This window comes from Equus caballus, chromosome 29, assembly GCF_041296265.1.
Source record: "Equus caballus isolate H_3958 breed thoroughbred chromosome 29, TB-T2T, whole genome shotgun sequence".
NCBI classification, from domain to species: Eukaryota; Metazoa; Chordata; class Mammalia; order Perissodactyla; family Equidae; genus Equus; species Equus caballus.
In genome coordinates, this window is record NC_091712.1 from 16,328,435 (window position 1) to 16,343,714 (window position 15,280).

Consider the following 15,280-nt stretch of genomic DNA (forward strand, 5'->3'; position numbering starts at 1 on the left):
ACAAAGGAAGAGCGCCACACCAGGAAGAGAGGGTAGGAAGTGAGAGCTCCTCCAGGATGGGGGTGATATTCTAATGCCTATGACAGGGCCCTGAGCACCACACATGCCGCATAGTTGTTACACTGAACTGACTGGGAATTTCCCCTCTGCCCAAACACTGCCACTTTCCTCCAGCACTACCCACCTCCTCTCCACACACGCCCTGGCAGCAATGTCCCTAAGAACACAAAGGGGTACTTTTGAGAGGACATTGCCGGAATGTGGGTTCAGATTATCTAGGCTTAAATTCTGTCTCAGCTACCACCTTCAAATGTGAACTCGGACAAGTGATTTATCGTTTCTGGGCCTCTTTTCTCACTTGTAAAACAAGAGAACTGTTCTGAGGCTCCTTCCAACTTTGAAAGCCACATCTCTAAGTTTTAACGTAAAAGAAAGCATTTCCAGGACTGCTAAGAAGATAAAAGAGGCAATGAACATAAATATGCTTTATTAATCACTAGCCAAGTGTCAGACATTTCCATGGACACATAGTCCATAATACAACACAAAAAAGAAGCAAGGGCGATCAAGGGCATCCTTCCAGCTGTTCTACATTCAAGAACCTCTAGTCAATTGTATGTCAGCTCCAGCACCTTTTTTTTTCAGTTCCAGGTATGTCTGCACATCATATGCCTGCACACACATAGTTGTGTATTTTGCATTAGATACTTGGCAATATTTCCCCCACATACTCTTATGCAGTAAATTAATACACTAAGACTTCACCAGTGACTGCCTTAAAGGAGAGCTGCTTTTGGGGTTTTCAGTGAGTAAACATTACTGGAAGGGGCCTAAGGTGAGCCCACCAGTTCTGATTTCCATGCCTTAACAAACACTGTTGAAACACACCCGCATGAATGCCCATATTTCAGATGAAGAGAGACAGTGATGGAATTGATCACCCAATATCACAGTTCAGACAGATATTTGGAAACAGCTGGATGTCTGGTTTTTTAGATAACCATAATTGGCTGGATTTTTCACAGTATTTTGGCAAATATTTTCCAACCTCTTTGAAGACTAAGGCCCATGGAAATCATGTGCACCATTTCCAGGCCAAGCCTTTTAAGAAGTAGCTTTTATTTGATGTCCTTTAATGGCTGACTTTCTCCTTTATGGTTAATTCTGAGATAGTGTGTGTTGGTATCATAAATAGTATCTTATTTTCTACTACGTGCTGTAGTTCATTATGGCTGGTATGGTGCAACTGTCTTCTATCCAGAACTTTGCTGAATTCTCTTCTAGTTCGAAGTTCGCCCATTGATTGTCAAAGCAGAAAATGAGTAGACAAGAGCTCAGATACTGGCGCTAGGCTTCCTGAGTTTTAATCCTAGACTAACCATTTTAATTTTGGAAAATATCTGTCAATATGCCTTCAAATATTTCACCTCCCCCGTTTGCCTTTTCACTACTTCCGGCCTCCCTTTACCTGGATGTTGATACTTCTGTTTCTACTTAGCTTGTCTCTCAGTCTTTCTTTTTATTCCTTGCTGACACTCTTAGGAGAGTTTTTTGATCCAAATTTTCATCTTATTTATTCTTCTGCTGTATCAATTCTGTTATTCAACCATCCACTAAATCCCTTATTTCTACAGTTATATTTTCAGACTCAGTATTTCAAATTGATTCTTCTTTATAACTGCTTGTTCCCGTGCATTTTTCAGCAGGTTCCTGTATCTCTCCAGTGATGTTAATTACTTATTTTACATCCTTGATCTGTGTCATTTTTAATTCTGCTTCCTCTGGGAGAGTTCTGCCCATTTGTTGCCTTTCTTTCATTATATTATGCTAGCACCCCTCAGGCTCTGACAATTTCCCCTATGTCTTTCCCTTTATCCTCTAACAACTGCTTTAGCTAGTAATGTCTACCTAAAGAAGGAGATGAAAACCTAAGATCTAGTTTCTGTCCCATGGGGAACAGGCTCAGGTCAGAGAGCCTCTAGAATTGTAAGATGGGTTCCAACATTCCCTTTTCTCCCCAGGCATCCTCTCACCCCCAGGGGAACCTCATAGTTATTCAACCAAGGGCCAGCTTCGTGCGGCACTGATTTGTGGTGTGCCATCTTCTGTCTCTGTGACAATGGCCTTGCCCTTGGAAGATGTGGGGAAATTCCCAAGCCTGCCAACCTCCTGTACTGTTGACTTCCCATCCCAGCTGGGCTGCTGTGCCGCCCTGGGGTAGCCTAACAGTGCAGCTTCAGGCTGGCCTTCTTGCCACATGGTAGCAAAGGGGTTGATAGTTATTCCACCAGGGAAGGGAAGAGGGCACAGCTAGGAAGTTGTTCCCAGCTCCTTTCCCTTTCACAGCCCATGGCCCTCTCCCGCTCCAGACCACCCTTCACCCAACTGCTGTTCTTCCCACACAGGGCTCAACCACTATTTGTCTCCGCAAGTCTCTGGATTGTTGGGTCACTTGCCCATGACAAAATTTGTGCTCAGATACCATGGATACACATAAAGTCTTTAGTTTCATTAACGTGAATGATGCAAAAATGGCCTTGAATTGTTTTGCACCTCCTGGCAAGTCTTCTTACCTCCAGTCTGGGGCCTCACTCGCCCCCCTTTTCACGCTAGATACCACCAGCTTAGCCATTCTGATACATCACCCTTGGCCGGGCATCTGCCCTCAAAAATAGCTGGTGGCACTTTGTTGTCTGTCTCATGAACTGCAGATTTTTTAGCCTATCATTTCAGGCCCTCCACAAATGGGTTTCATCCTGATGTCTCAGTCTTTCATTTCTCCGTATGAACCTTCTCCTCCAAAATAAACTCATATAATTTCCCTTCCATTGTGGATTTCCTCCTCAGAACTATCCTTTATTTCTCTACTTCTTACCCACATGCCACTCAGCCTAGTTCAATAAGTGGTTGCCTGAGTCTCCCGTGCTGGAATTGCTCTTTCTCTCCCTTGAGTTCTTAAAGCATGGATTTGAACACCATCAATTTGGGACATATCTTAGATTACAGATTCCTTGAGAGTAGGAGTTTTTGTCGTATTTTCTTGTATATCTCTCATAGTTTTGAATATGATATTATGCACATACAAGGGAATCAATAGTTATTTATTGTTTATTGCTTGATGAAGGCCTTCAACTCATTCCACAAGTCACATTACTTGGAAGCCCCTAGGCCAGATAGAGGTTAGCTCATTTATTTTCTTTCTGCTCTCTCAGCATTATGCCTAGCACCAAGATATTTGAAGCACTGTGTAATTCTATCCTTGACTTCAGAACAGCTTCATTTCTACAGCCAAATCTATGAATAGGTGCATGCCTCTTCTGGCTTCTCATTATGAGAACCCCAAATAGTAGTAATTGATTTGTTGTGCCCTGTGCTAAAAAGAAGCAATGCCCGTCTGGAAGTTGTACGTGTCTTAAAGAAGCTAGGCTGAGTGAAGTGACCTTGACTTATCCAAATTAGCAGCCAGAAAGTGAAGAAGACAAGAAGACACATCCCAGATGGGACTAAGCTTGCAATTGTTCCTCAGTAGTAGATAAGCTCTTGAACAAATCCCATTACTTGATATCTAATCTGCCAGCCTCAATAGGTCACCCTTCATTACTTGGGAGCATCTTAAATGTACAGGACAGTTGTAAATGCTGAAGTCTTGAACATCATGATTACTCACAAATACTTTATTATAGGAAGTTTACACCTGAGCAACTTGAACTTTTCTATTTACAGTCCTGATCCCTACAGTTTCAAAATAGGAATAAAACATCTGGAGCGATATGGGCCTCAAATGCCAATACTTTGAACTACGAATTTGACCTCAAAATCATACACATGAAAGTTAAAAATATTGTTACTTGAAAAATCATAACACAATTGCATCAACCATTTATATCTTGATCTCTGTTATCTTCAGCCTTCTCAAATAGAAAGGAGGAAAAATTGGGAAGTTTTCATCAATGTTATGTAAAGGAAAAGAACGAAACATTTGGAGCTAAATAGTTAGCTAAAGGTTAAAGGTTAAAATCTTGTTCTGATAATTTTCTAACTACAGAGCTTGGGAAATGTATTTGAACTCTCATAGACCCATTTTCCCTTTTTGTAAAACATGATTAATAATACGTATCTCACAGAGTAGTGGTGAGAGCTAAAACAAATAGATGTGGAAATGATTAAATAGAGTACTTTGTAAACCAGAAATTATTGCCCATATGTTGGTCACCATCATCACTTTTCTTCATTTAAAAAGTGATAATGCTAATGTATGCATGGTCCTAAATTAGGTACCCTCATACATCAGGAAAGAGTCCCATTAAAAAACATTGTATTTTAATTAACGTATTTTATAACTCATTGGAGCACTATCTCTAATACTGAAGGACACTGGTTTTACATTAACTAATATAGTTCAAACATTCAAAGCACTTAGCTCCCAAGAATACTGTCTAGAAAACTTGAGAGAGTCACCTAAGAATAATTCAGTGAATGAGCAGTGGCAGCAGCAAGAGGCTTCCTAAAGCTGCCAAGTGGCAGGTTGTTGATGGGAAATTTACCCTGAGCTTTCCTTATCTGGCTTATTGAGACTTAGGGAAAGACCTCTCGCTTTATGCAGAAACCACTTCAAAATTATCTCAGAAAGACAAGAATAGTATGTATTTTTTCAAGTGTAGGAGGAAATAAATTTGCCGTCTTCATTGATCGTCCATATCAAGGCTAAGCAATCCAAGGTTTTTTAAGGAAACTGTTTTGTAAAACTTCTTTAAGAAAGAAATTCCTATGAAAAAATAAAAAGAAATTATATCTCAAAGGAGGGGGATAAAGGAAGGAAAGCTGTGTATTCAGTTGTTTAGAGAAACTTTATATGCAGAAACTTAGAAACAATTTCTATTACCTTTGCATATTTTATTATTTGGACTTCTCTAATAAGCTATTATGAGGTCTTTTCATTTATTATTTACAATGAGCCATGCCCTATGTTAACTTCTTTACATGTATTATGTCCTTAAATCCCCACAATGGCCATTGAAGTAGACACCATTCATAGTCACACTTTCTGGTAGAGAAAATTAAGTGACATGTCTAAGGGTACACATCTAATAAGTGGAAGATTCCAGGTCATGTTGGTAGCAATGCAAACTACCTGTCAACGTTTGTGGGTGCTACTATGCATGCAGAAAGCACTTATTAGATGTTAGTTGATTATGGTTTGATGGAATACAATGAAAGCATACTTATTCATAAAAAAGTCATCTGTCACATGATTGTATTTTTGTGGGCTTGAGTTAGAAACCTGCCCAAGTTGAAGCTGTATTGCATGTATAATATTTGATTAAATAGCCTCAGATAGCCAAACTACATCTAGAATAGGAAAATTGCACCTCGATCTATCTCTAATGAGGCGTCTATTTTCTGACATCATTTTACTTTCAAATACCTAAATCACACAGGGACTGGTATCTGAGACAAGTTCCTAAGGAGATTCTCTCCGACATTTAATATCCAATGATTAAAAGGCGAAATAGCCCTAACCTTGAATTCTCTCACCAGTTTAGGTCATGCCCTGAATATTACATTTATGCTGTAATTTTGTTTCATTTTGGTTTAAAGAAAGAAACTCTTTACGGGCAATGACTATTTAGCTCCTGTGGTCAAATATTTATTAAAAAGAACATATTGATTTGCCGATTATAACTGACCACATATGAACCCTTCTTTCCAGTGACATTCTTATTTAAAGTATTGCTTAAAGGCTTTTCATGCAGAAAGCATTTTTCTTGTCGGTTCAGTTATGCTGGCTTTTGTAATAAGCTAATCTGATTTCCTTTTTTAACCTTTGTTTGATTAGGGGAACAGACATTTGCATTAAAATTCAAGAGAGATGAAGTCTATCATCGATCTTGACTCCCTCGTGGACCTCTTGTACTCAGCGAAAGATGATTTAGAGAATGTCAAGAGTCTTGGAACACCCATAATGAGAGAAGGAAAAAAATCACTTCAGACTTACAAACCAGTAAGGGCTTATTTGACAGAAAGGGCAATTGCGTTTGGTGGCTGTGTTTTAGAGAAATCAAATTCTGGAAGTTTAATTTTGTTCCTAGGCCAAGTCATTAAGAGATCTGTGAGACGAACGGCCATTCATAAAGTCCTCGCTGGTTAAACAAAACATTTCAAAACATCCACAGAGGTTAAACAAAGCACTCACATTGTTACTGGCCACAAAGGAAAGCTAAAAGTAAATTCTAATATTTCTGTATAAACATGTCCCTGATAAGACACTAACCCCAAGACAAGTTTGTGATTCAATCCTCCATTGCTGTCTCTGAGAACTGTGAGGGTGAAACCCCTGGAAGCCCAAGTCTTCCGCTAGAGTACCCCAGGATTACCCTCTTTTATAACAAGACTCAAAGCTGTTTGCAAATTCTTACAGTTGCCTGGCGTCTGGATCCTTTTCCTAGACAAGAGCCAATCTGTTTTGTGGCCTGAATAACTTCCATCCACTGCTCATTCCTGTAATCACACCCAGAGGTTTTTATTTGGCTCTTTTCTGGAAGTGGAGGCTCTTTCCATTTTCTGAGGTGTTCTGCTGGACTTAACTGGTTTTTTTTTTTTTTTTTTTGAGGAAGATTAGCCCTGAGCTAACATCTGCCACCAATCCTCTTCTTTTTTGCTGAGGAAGACTGGCCCTAAGCTAACATCCATGCCCATCTTCCTCTACTTTATATGTGGGATGCCTGCCACAGCAGGGCTTGCCAAGTGGTGTGTAGGTCCACACCAGGGATCCAAACCAGTGAACCCCAGGCTGCCGAAGCAGAACATGTGAACTTAACCGCTGCACCACCGGGCCTCCCCTGGACTTAGCATTTTTAATTCAAGAGGAACTGAGCACCAAGGAACCTAGAGATGTAGGAAATGCTCAGTGGGATACACGAAAGCACGTCAGCTGGGCTTCTGCATTCCTTTGCTATAGCTACTCAGAACATTTTCCAGGTGAGAGGTGGTAGTCAGGAAAACCAAAAGATAGGAAAAGAGAACAACTTGGTTAAAATCTCCCAAACAACTGGTTGCAACGTTTCTGGTTTCCGTTAAAATTGGACTCTCTCTCCCAACTCAGCTGAACAAAGTCTCTTGATTCTAGGTTGCTTGGAAGAATTTGGAAGGTCACCAGGCCATTGCTAATTTCTTTCTTTCTCTGGAAATGTCACTGAGTATATTTACCGAAAGTACTTTCTGTTACCCATTGTCCTAACAGAGATGGTTAATCGTCAGTCCCAAGTTTCTACATTTCACAACTTATTGTAGTGGTTTGACTATCTTTTTATATTCATTTTTTAACTACTGTAAATTAATGTATTTCTCTTTTAAGTTAACACAAGCTAAGAGTCTAGGAAACTAACTTGATAAAAACTCAATTTGGAAGTAGAAGATATTCTACTCAGCATTAGAGGTAAATCTAATGTTTCTTTTCTTCTGTGAATAATATTATAAAATTACATATATTTTAAGGATTGCGGATGAAATAAGATAGTATGTGAAATGTTTTCAAATTAAGAAAATAATACAACTAAAAATACTTTCGAATTCCGTGGTTAGGCTCTTTTATGGTAGAGATGGCACTATTTTATTTGATGTCTAACAAATAATCGAGAAGAAAAATATTCCATTTATGATAACAAGTTTGCATACTGTTAGTGATATGGAAATGGAATATCCATAAAACTTGGTAGGAGAATTTTTTTTCTTTTTTGAGGAAGATTAGCGCTGAGCTAACTACTGCCAGTCCTCCTCTTTTTTGCTGAGGAAGACTGGCCCTGAGCTAACATCCGTGCCCATCTTCCTCTACTTTATATGTGGGACGCCTACCACAACATGGCGTGCCAAGCAGTGCCATGTCCACACCTGGGATCCGAACCGGCAAACCCCAGGCAGCCAAGAAGCATAACGTGCGAACTTAACCACTGTGCAACCAGGCCAGCCCCTTGGTAGGAAGAATTTAAGAGAAGTATTTTCATATGTCTCATATGGGCAAATCATTATCCGTTCTTTTATGTCATGAATCCAAAAGTATCTATATTATGCTTTATATTGTGTTAAAATCAATATAATGTAATATAAAATTCATCCGGAGGATAATATATTTATGTATGCCTAAGGCATTTTTAGTTGCGACATTTATTTGGACTTTAATTTAAAAAATAATGCTGCTAAGTTTCTACCTACATTGTTCCTCCAGGCTCATGGCAGAGTCAACAGTCCTAGCACCTGGGAAATCCATCACACTCATCCCACTGGAGGGTTAGAGGGCAGACACATCATTTTTTTAGTCTTCAGTTGCCTTTTAAATCCACTGAACAGAATTCCTTATCTCATAACAAAGATTTTAGTACAGTATTTTATGTGTAATTTATCAGAATAGCTGCCAAGATGTTCAAATTTGTTTTAAAAAGGCAGGAGCTTTGTGGCAGACAAGCTTGAGGTTTAAAAGGCTTGATTTTGCATGCTCTTCATTTTCCCTGTGGTCTCTAAAGTCTGGTTTATTGGTAACCACCATGTTACTGTTCCTGTCTCAACTGGCTCCTCATTACTCAAAGCCAATAATAATGGCTAAATATGACTAATGTCACATGGAAGGTTGCAAAGTTCACTGCTAGCCTTCATTCCAGCTCGAAATGTTTTCAAGGTTAATAGATTGATCTTGAGCTGAGATATGATGCATTTATAAAATGGAAGAAAATGAAAAATTTGGCATCACCAATATGTGGATAGTTTTAAATGATTCATTTGTTACATTTGGACTGTAGCCATGAAATTCATTGGGAATATATCACATAGTTATATTCTAACCTAGACCCTGGAAAATAAATTAATGATACATTTTAACATTAGACAATTTTACACACACACACACACACACACACACCCCAGGATGAGAATTAGGGCATTATAACTTAGACTATTCCAGCTGGGGAACGTCACATATGTGAAATGGAGCCTAGACTCTTTCAAAGAGCGAGACTGCACTAAAACACAGTTCAATTAAAACTATAACTCTAAGAGGCTGGTTTCTGGTTGCCTCCTTTGGTCTCCTTCCTTGGAGCAAATGAAGTTCCTGATCTCACCTTAGTTCTATGCTCCCTACACTTTGTGGGGCCCTGGTTCTGGTCTACGGAAGTCTCCTGTTTTGCCCAGGCCCTTGATTAAACTTGATGAGGACTCTAGAATCCAAGAGAAAATCTTTACCACCAGCCTGTCTGATCCTGCCCATTGCCTTCCTCTGGGCCCACTCCTGCAACCAATTTCTGAGCTTGAATTTCAATTCCAGTTTGGCAAGTTTGGGGATCCCTGGCCTCTGGTGCCGGCCTGGACTTAGAGTTTGAGCCGGCTTTGCCAGAAACTGGCCCACCAAATAGAAGGCAGCACTCCCTTGGAGAGTCTTCTGGGTCTTCTTAAGCCTTTGGGTCCTTATTAGGAACAAGTTACCAAGGCCTGTAGTTTCCTCCTTTCAGATGTTGTTCAACTCGTCACTCCTCTTCATTCTGTGATGCCTAGATTACTAACTGCACCCTCTAGCTAGATCATCTTTGTTTTCAGTCTTCCTGTTTTACTTCCAGATTAATTAGCCCAACCACAAAAAATATTCTGTTAGTCTCCCCCCAAAACATCACCAGGGACTTCCCCTTACCTGCAGAACTGCCCCCAAACCCCTTGGCCTGGCTCTCGAGGTTTCCTGCCTGTTGTACTACGTTTCTGTTCCTTCTCTTGCCGTCATTCCCACTGTTCTTAGGGAACGGATAGACCTGCTATCTGCCCTTTGATTCAGCCCTCCCTTCACTGACTGTGTGACCTTGGGCAGGCCACTTAATCCAGCCGAGCCTCCATTTTTCACTTCTATATATGGTGAAAATAAAACCTTCCTGACAAGGTTGTGTGAGAGTTAGCCACACATTGCGGAAAATTCCGAATATGCTCCATGGCGTATGGCAAGGGCTCAGTGTGCTTGTAAGAAGGTTTTTACTGGCCTCCAGCTCTTACCACTTCAAGGAGACTCTACTCAATTCCCACTCACTCATTAAGGCCATGTCAGATGCCTCCTCCTTCACAAAGACCGCTGCAATTACGCCAAATATAATCTCACAAGGCAGCAGTGCTTGATCCTATCCTATTTCTTATCACTTCCTGGTTTTTAAATGTGACAGTCTTGACTTCCCATGTAGATTATAAACACAGGAGGGCGAATGAAAATCCTAGCTTCTGTCACTAATATTCTTCTGCTTCTTGGCCTCGCCTGCTCCCTGCATTCAGTGCCCCTGCCCCCACTATTTCTGGGGGCCTTTAGGATGTGTTAGAGGGCTCATTAATGTTTACCTGTGTGGTAATCAGCCTCAGCTGAGCACCATGATGCTCATCCAAGACAGCCTCATCCGCAGGTTTCCACGCTGCCTCCACAGCGCTTCCAACAGGCTCTGCTGCCTCTGCTGTCACCGCAGTCATCACCATCACATCTGCCTAGCGCACTTGCTGCCCTCCCTGAAGGTTGTCATGTCCACTGATCATCATCTCACGGCCCCTGGGTCCTGTTCCTTGTACCCCCAATGTCTTATGAGAGTTTTTAGGGAAACAGTCCTTATTTAGGGAACCCTTTTTCCTGGGACACGAGTTTATTGGAAAGCAGCCAGGAAAAAAGCAGAGTGACAGATTCAGCATCCCCTTATCCAATTTCTAAGAAAGGCTTTATTACTGGGTTAAGTCTGTAGATCCGGTTGCCTCTTCCCTTAGGCTAGGTTTGCTTCCAGGAGCCCTCAGTACCTCAAGCAAGTGGACTTCTAATGAGCCCCCTACCAGTTCACCAGCCAAGTCTCACGGCCAGCACTGGCACCAGAGCAGCAAGCAGGGTCTCTGCCTCACGTCCTCTAACAGCACTCTGCTGGACACACAGAACACTCGGCTAAAGGCCAGTAGACCAATTACCCTAGTCCAGCGGTATAAACAAAAGGAATCCTCGACATTAGGTTGAATCTGCACCATAGAATTTTATTTTTTATTTCCTGTCTTGGAATTGTTTTCCTATTGTTTGTCTCTTTTTTATAAAAGTAAAACTAAAGGAAAATAATGTCAGTAATTTGAAACATGCATTTAGGGGAATTAACTTCACAATTAACTTCAAATAACCAGGTGGAGGAAGACTAAACTTTGCTAAAGCATATGTTCAAAGAAAAACTGACTTTGCTTCATGCACTTGTAAATAGCAAGCACCAAAATACTTCCAAATCCTAGAATGAGGAGGCAGCATTAAAGATTCTTTCTTAGGATACTTCTGAAGCTACAAAAAGTCTACTGGCCTAAGGATTCAAAACTGCTCACTCCCCATTTTGGTGTCATCACTAGCTGCGCCTGCTCCAGGATAGCCTCATCTCCATCTGGTACACCTCCCACTCTTCTGCTAACTATCCCTAACCTTCCCAGAGAAGACCAAGGTGATCCTATAGGCATCAGTGAATTTCGAGCTAGAGGCCATTTTGTTATGCAGCCGTGCCCTGATTTGCAGGAGTCCTCCCCAGATTCTGAAAGAGAAGTGAGAGAAGGGGAGGGGGAGTTTGAATAAAATTAAGAATAAAGAGAGAAAGAAAAGTATGTTTCTCTATGACTGATCCTCTGGTTTTTAGTCTCCTAAACGCAGTGGGTTTATGTGGTTACTTAAAGGTTTTCAGATCTGAATATGATACCCTACATGAACATATCCCCCAGACAGATGCACATCCAGATATTCACATAGACTCTTCCAGAATTGAAAATATTAAGACAAACCAACAAGGGATCCATTTCACAGTTGTTGCCATTTTCCGGCAACATAAGTTGGAGGCAGTAACTCTATGAAATTGATTTTCCAGCTGATATGATCTACGAGGACTAAGATACGGCACCCATGGAACAGTAGAACCACGAGTGACCTTGCAGGTCATCTAATTCAGTTTCCTCAATTTGCAGATGAAGAAACTGAAGTCTCAGGAAGTGAAGTAATTTGTTCTCAGACAGGGAGAGGTTCAATGTTAAAGCTGGAATTAGGGCCCACTTCTCTCTAAAGTCTACCTTTCCTTTCACTCTGAAAAGCTGTCCTCATTTGCCCAGTTTGGGGCTTACAACTGAGATTGTCTTCTTAGCCGGGTGTTTGTACTAGGGTATTTGTAAACAGCTAGGCTGCCAAGGTGAAAATGTGTTTTGTGGTTTCCACACCTCCTGTGTTTAATATGTAACACAGTGGCTGAAAGATTTGAAACACACTTAATTGATACTTTTCTTATTTCTAGTATTCAGTCTTTCATTTTAGAATTCTCTCTCTTTCTATATATCCCCTACAATGCCCCAAATTTTATCAAGGAGTCATTTCTGGAGCTTGAAGCTTTAGTAACTTTAAGCTATTGTCAGAAAGCATATGAAAAGCAGTACGAGGAATCCCATTACCCACTGTCTGCTAGTCCTGTTAAATTACATGCCTCTTGCTTTTTGCTGCTTGATTTCATAAGATCATCCCTCTTTCACTCACCTTGGGTAGAAATTTACGGAGACGATAGACAATCTTGACAGAAACTGAAGAGAAACTGTTGCCAGGGGCTGGGAAAGAAAGGACGTAGCAGACAAATTACAGGGTTGCCTATTCAGCCATGAGAATGGAAACATGTCTGTGAATCAATGTATGAAAAGGATATTTACTAGGATGGGAGAAGTCACTTTAACACCTGTTTCTTGCCCAACTGAATGAGCTAGTGCCAATCACTCACAGTCTGCATCCACTCTCCAAGCAGAAAATGACTTCATCTCTTATTCTTAGGATTGAAGTAGCGGAACAGGGTCTATTTTTAACAGTACTAGGAGCAATAACCATGGTATGGACTGCTAGGAAAGTTCGTCTTAGAAGGTCTGGCCTGAGGCATTGGGAAATCAGAGCCAGAAGAGAGAGAATGAGAGAGATCGTGAGCTCGTATAAGCACAATCACATGAAATGGAGTTCAGAAAATAAAAATTCTGAATAAAAGGTGAACTCATTTTACCCTGAAAATTATTAGGCCTAGAGTCATAAATGCCAAGCTGAAGAGCAAGAGGCTCAGCCAGTGCTTTTTATTGCAATCCATTACGGCAATAGAAAAATTTCTTTTCAACTGTAGCTGTCTATATTGACTTTGGTAAGGTGGAAATTCAGGCTCATTTATTGGCAAAGAAAGATTCAGAGTGAACCTCAGCAGGGCTCAGCTCGGAGCTCCGCATGTTCCCCCAAGGAGGGCACCCTTTGCGGGGCCATGCAATGAAATGTTAACACAAGCTTATTTCTTTTCTGCATTTATCCAAAGCTATAGGCTTCCTCCATGAACATTTGTGGGGACTGCATTTCATCAGAGATTCTGACTGAGCTCAGTTTTGTTCTTTTCCATGCACCTGAACCAGCACTGTGGCAAGCAGTGCAAAGAACACAAAATCACGATTATCTTGGCCTCAGAAATGTATTACTAATGCATTCTTTTAGCTTTCATATTTATCCAAGGATGAATGATGCATCTAGAACACATTTCCAAATAGCATACAACTTTTCTTAAATAAAACTCTCTCTTTTTACTGTATTCCAAATTTCTGGCTGATTCTTAACTTATGCTTGCTAAGAGTTTCTTCAGTTAGACCCTGATATCCTTCACGACTCCCAATTGTGTATCTTGCTCAGTTATTTCCTCCTAATTTTATAGTACAGGGGGAGAGACATGCAGGCAAGCAAATAAAGATGCAACGTAGTAAGTTATAATAAAATAATATATAGGAAGTTGTGGGAGCATGAGGAGCATTAATTTGGTAATTAATTTGGCTGAGGGAGGAAGTTCAAGGAAGGTCTCACAGGGGCCGGTCTGGTGGCACAGAGGTTAAGTTTGCACGTTCCGCTTCTCGGCGGCCCGGGGTTCGCCGGTTCGGATCCTGGGTGCGGACACGGCACTGCTTGGCATGCCATGCTGTGGTAGGCGTCCCACACATAAAGTAGAGGACGATGGGTATAGATGTTAGCTCAGGGACAGGCTTCCTCAGCAAAAAGGAGGACTGGCAGTAGTTAGCTCAGGGCTAATCTGCCTCAAAAAAGAAAAAGGAAGGTCTCACAGAAAAGAGATGTCTGAGCTGGCTCTTGTGGTGGAGGGGGAGAGTGGGTGTTTCACACAGGAAGCAACATTTGCAAAGGCCCCAAGGTGTGAAGATACATGACACATTCAAAGAATAGCCAGTAGTCTAATCTGGCCAGAGTGTTAAGGGCATGGAGCTGGAAAAGTGGGGGCTGGGCAGTGAGCAGCAACATCTGAAACCAGAAAGGTACGTTGGAGCTGAACTGCAAACGGCTCGGTACCAGATGCCAAGGACTTAGCTCTTAGGTAAGAGCAGAGAACCCCTTGACTTAACAGCTGCATTCTTCTTCACACTTGCAGACATCACTTGAATCTTACCTAAAGGGGGGTTTCACCTCTACAAGTCTTGGTAACGTGTTCTTTAAACCCATTCATTTTCCTCTTAGGCACCCAGGAAGACTACATTTCACAGCTTCCCATATAGTTATATGGAGCCAAGTGACTGAGTTCTGGCCAATGAAATGTAGGCAAATGCAAAAGCCACCACTTCCAGAACACTCTGGTGGAGAACACAGAGACTCCAAAAGATGGTGGAGTCACTAGATGGAAGGACAGTGGGTCTCAGAATCACTTCCATCTGCCAAATACCCACTCAGATTGTGACTTGAATGAGAAATAAACTTTCTATGTCATTAAGCTACTAAGTATAGGGCATTTTCCCTTATAGTAGTCAACCTACCCTCACTAATTCAACGGGTGAGGAAATTCTCAAGGGAAAAGTAGCTGCTTGCACAGATGGCATATCCTAGTGTATGGATAAATACCAATGGTACCTGTTCCCTTTACTCCAGAAGGACTCCCAGTGCAGGTGCCATAGCACTGGATCTCTCTGACTCTAACTTATCAGCAATAAGCGTGCACTGCTTCCTCATTCTTCCAGCCCTGGTTGACCACCTCCACAAGGCAGTGCAAAACCAGCTCCATAACACTGTCACCTCTCCCCTTGCTCCTCCCACCCCATACACATCATTCAGGGTGTTCGTTGTGTTTTTATGACTCTTTTCCTCAAGGCCACTCTTGACTTTATTTTAACTTGATTTAATCTGTATATAAATACATTTATTTAGAGAGTGTTTGGGAGCTGCAGCCTATCATAGGTCTAAGCTACATGACTCTCTGGAGACAAGCCTGAATGCAATTTA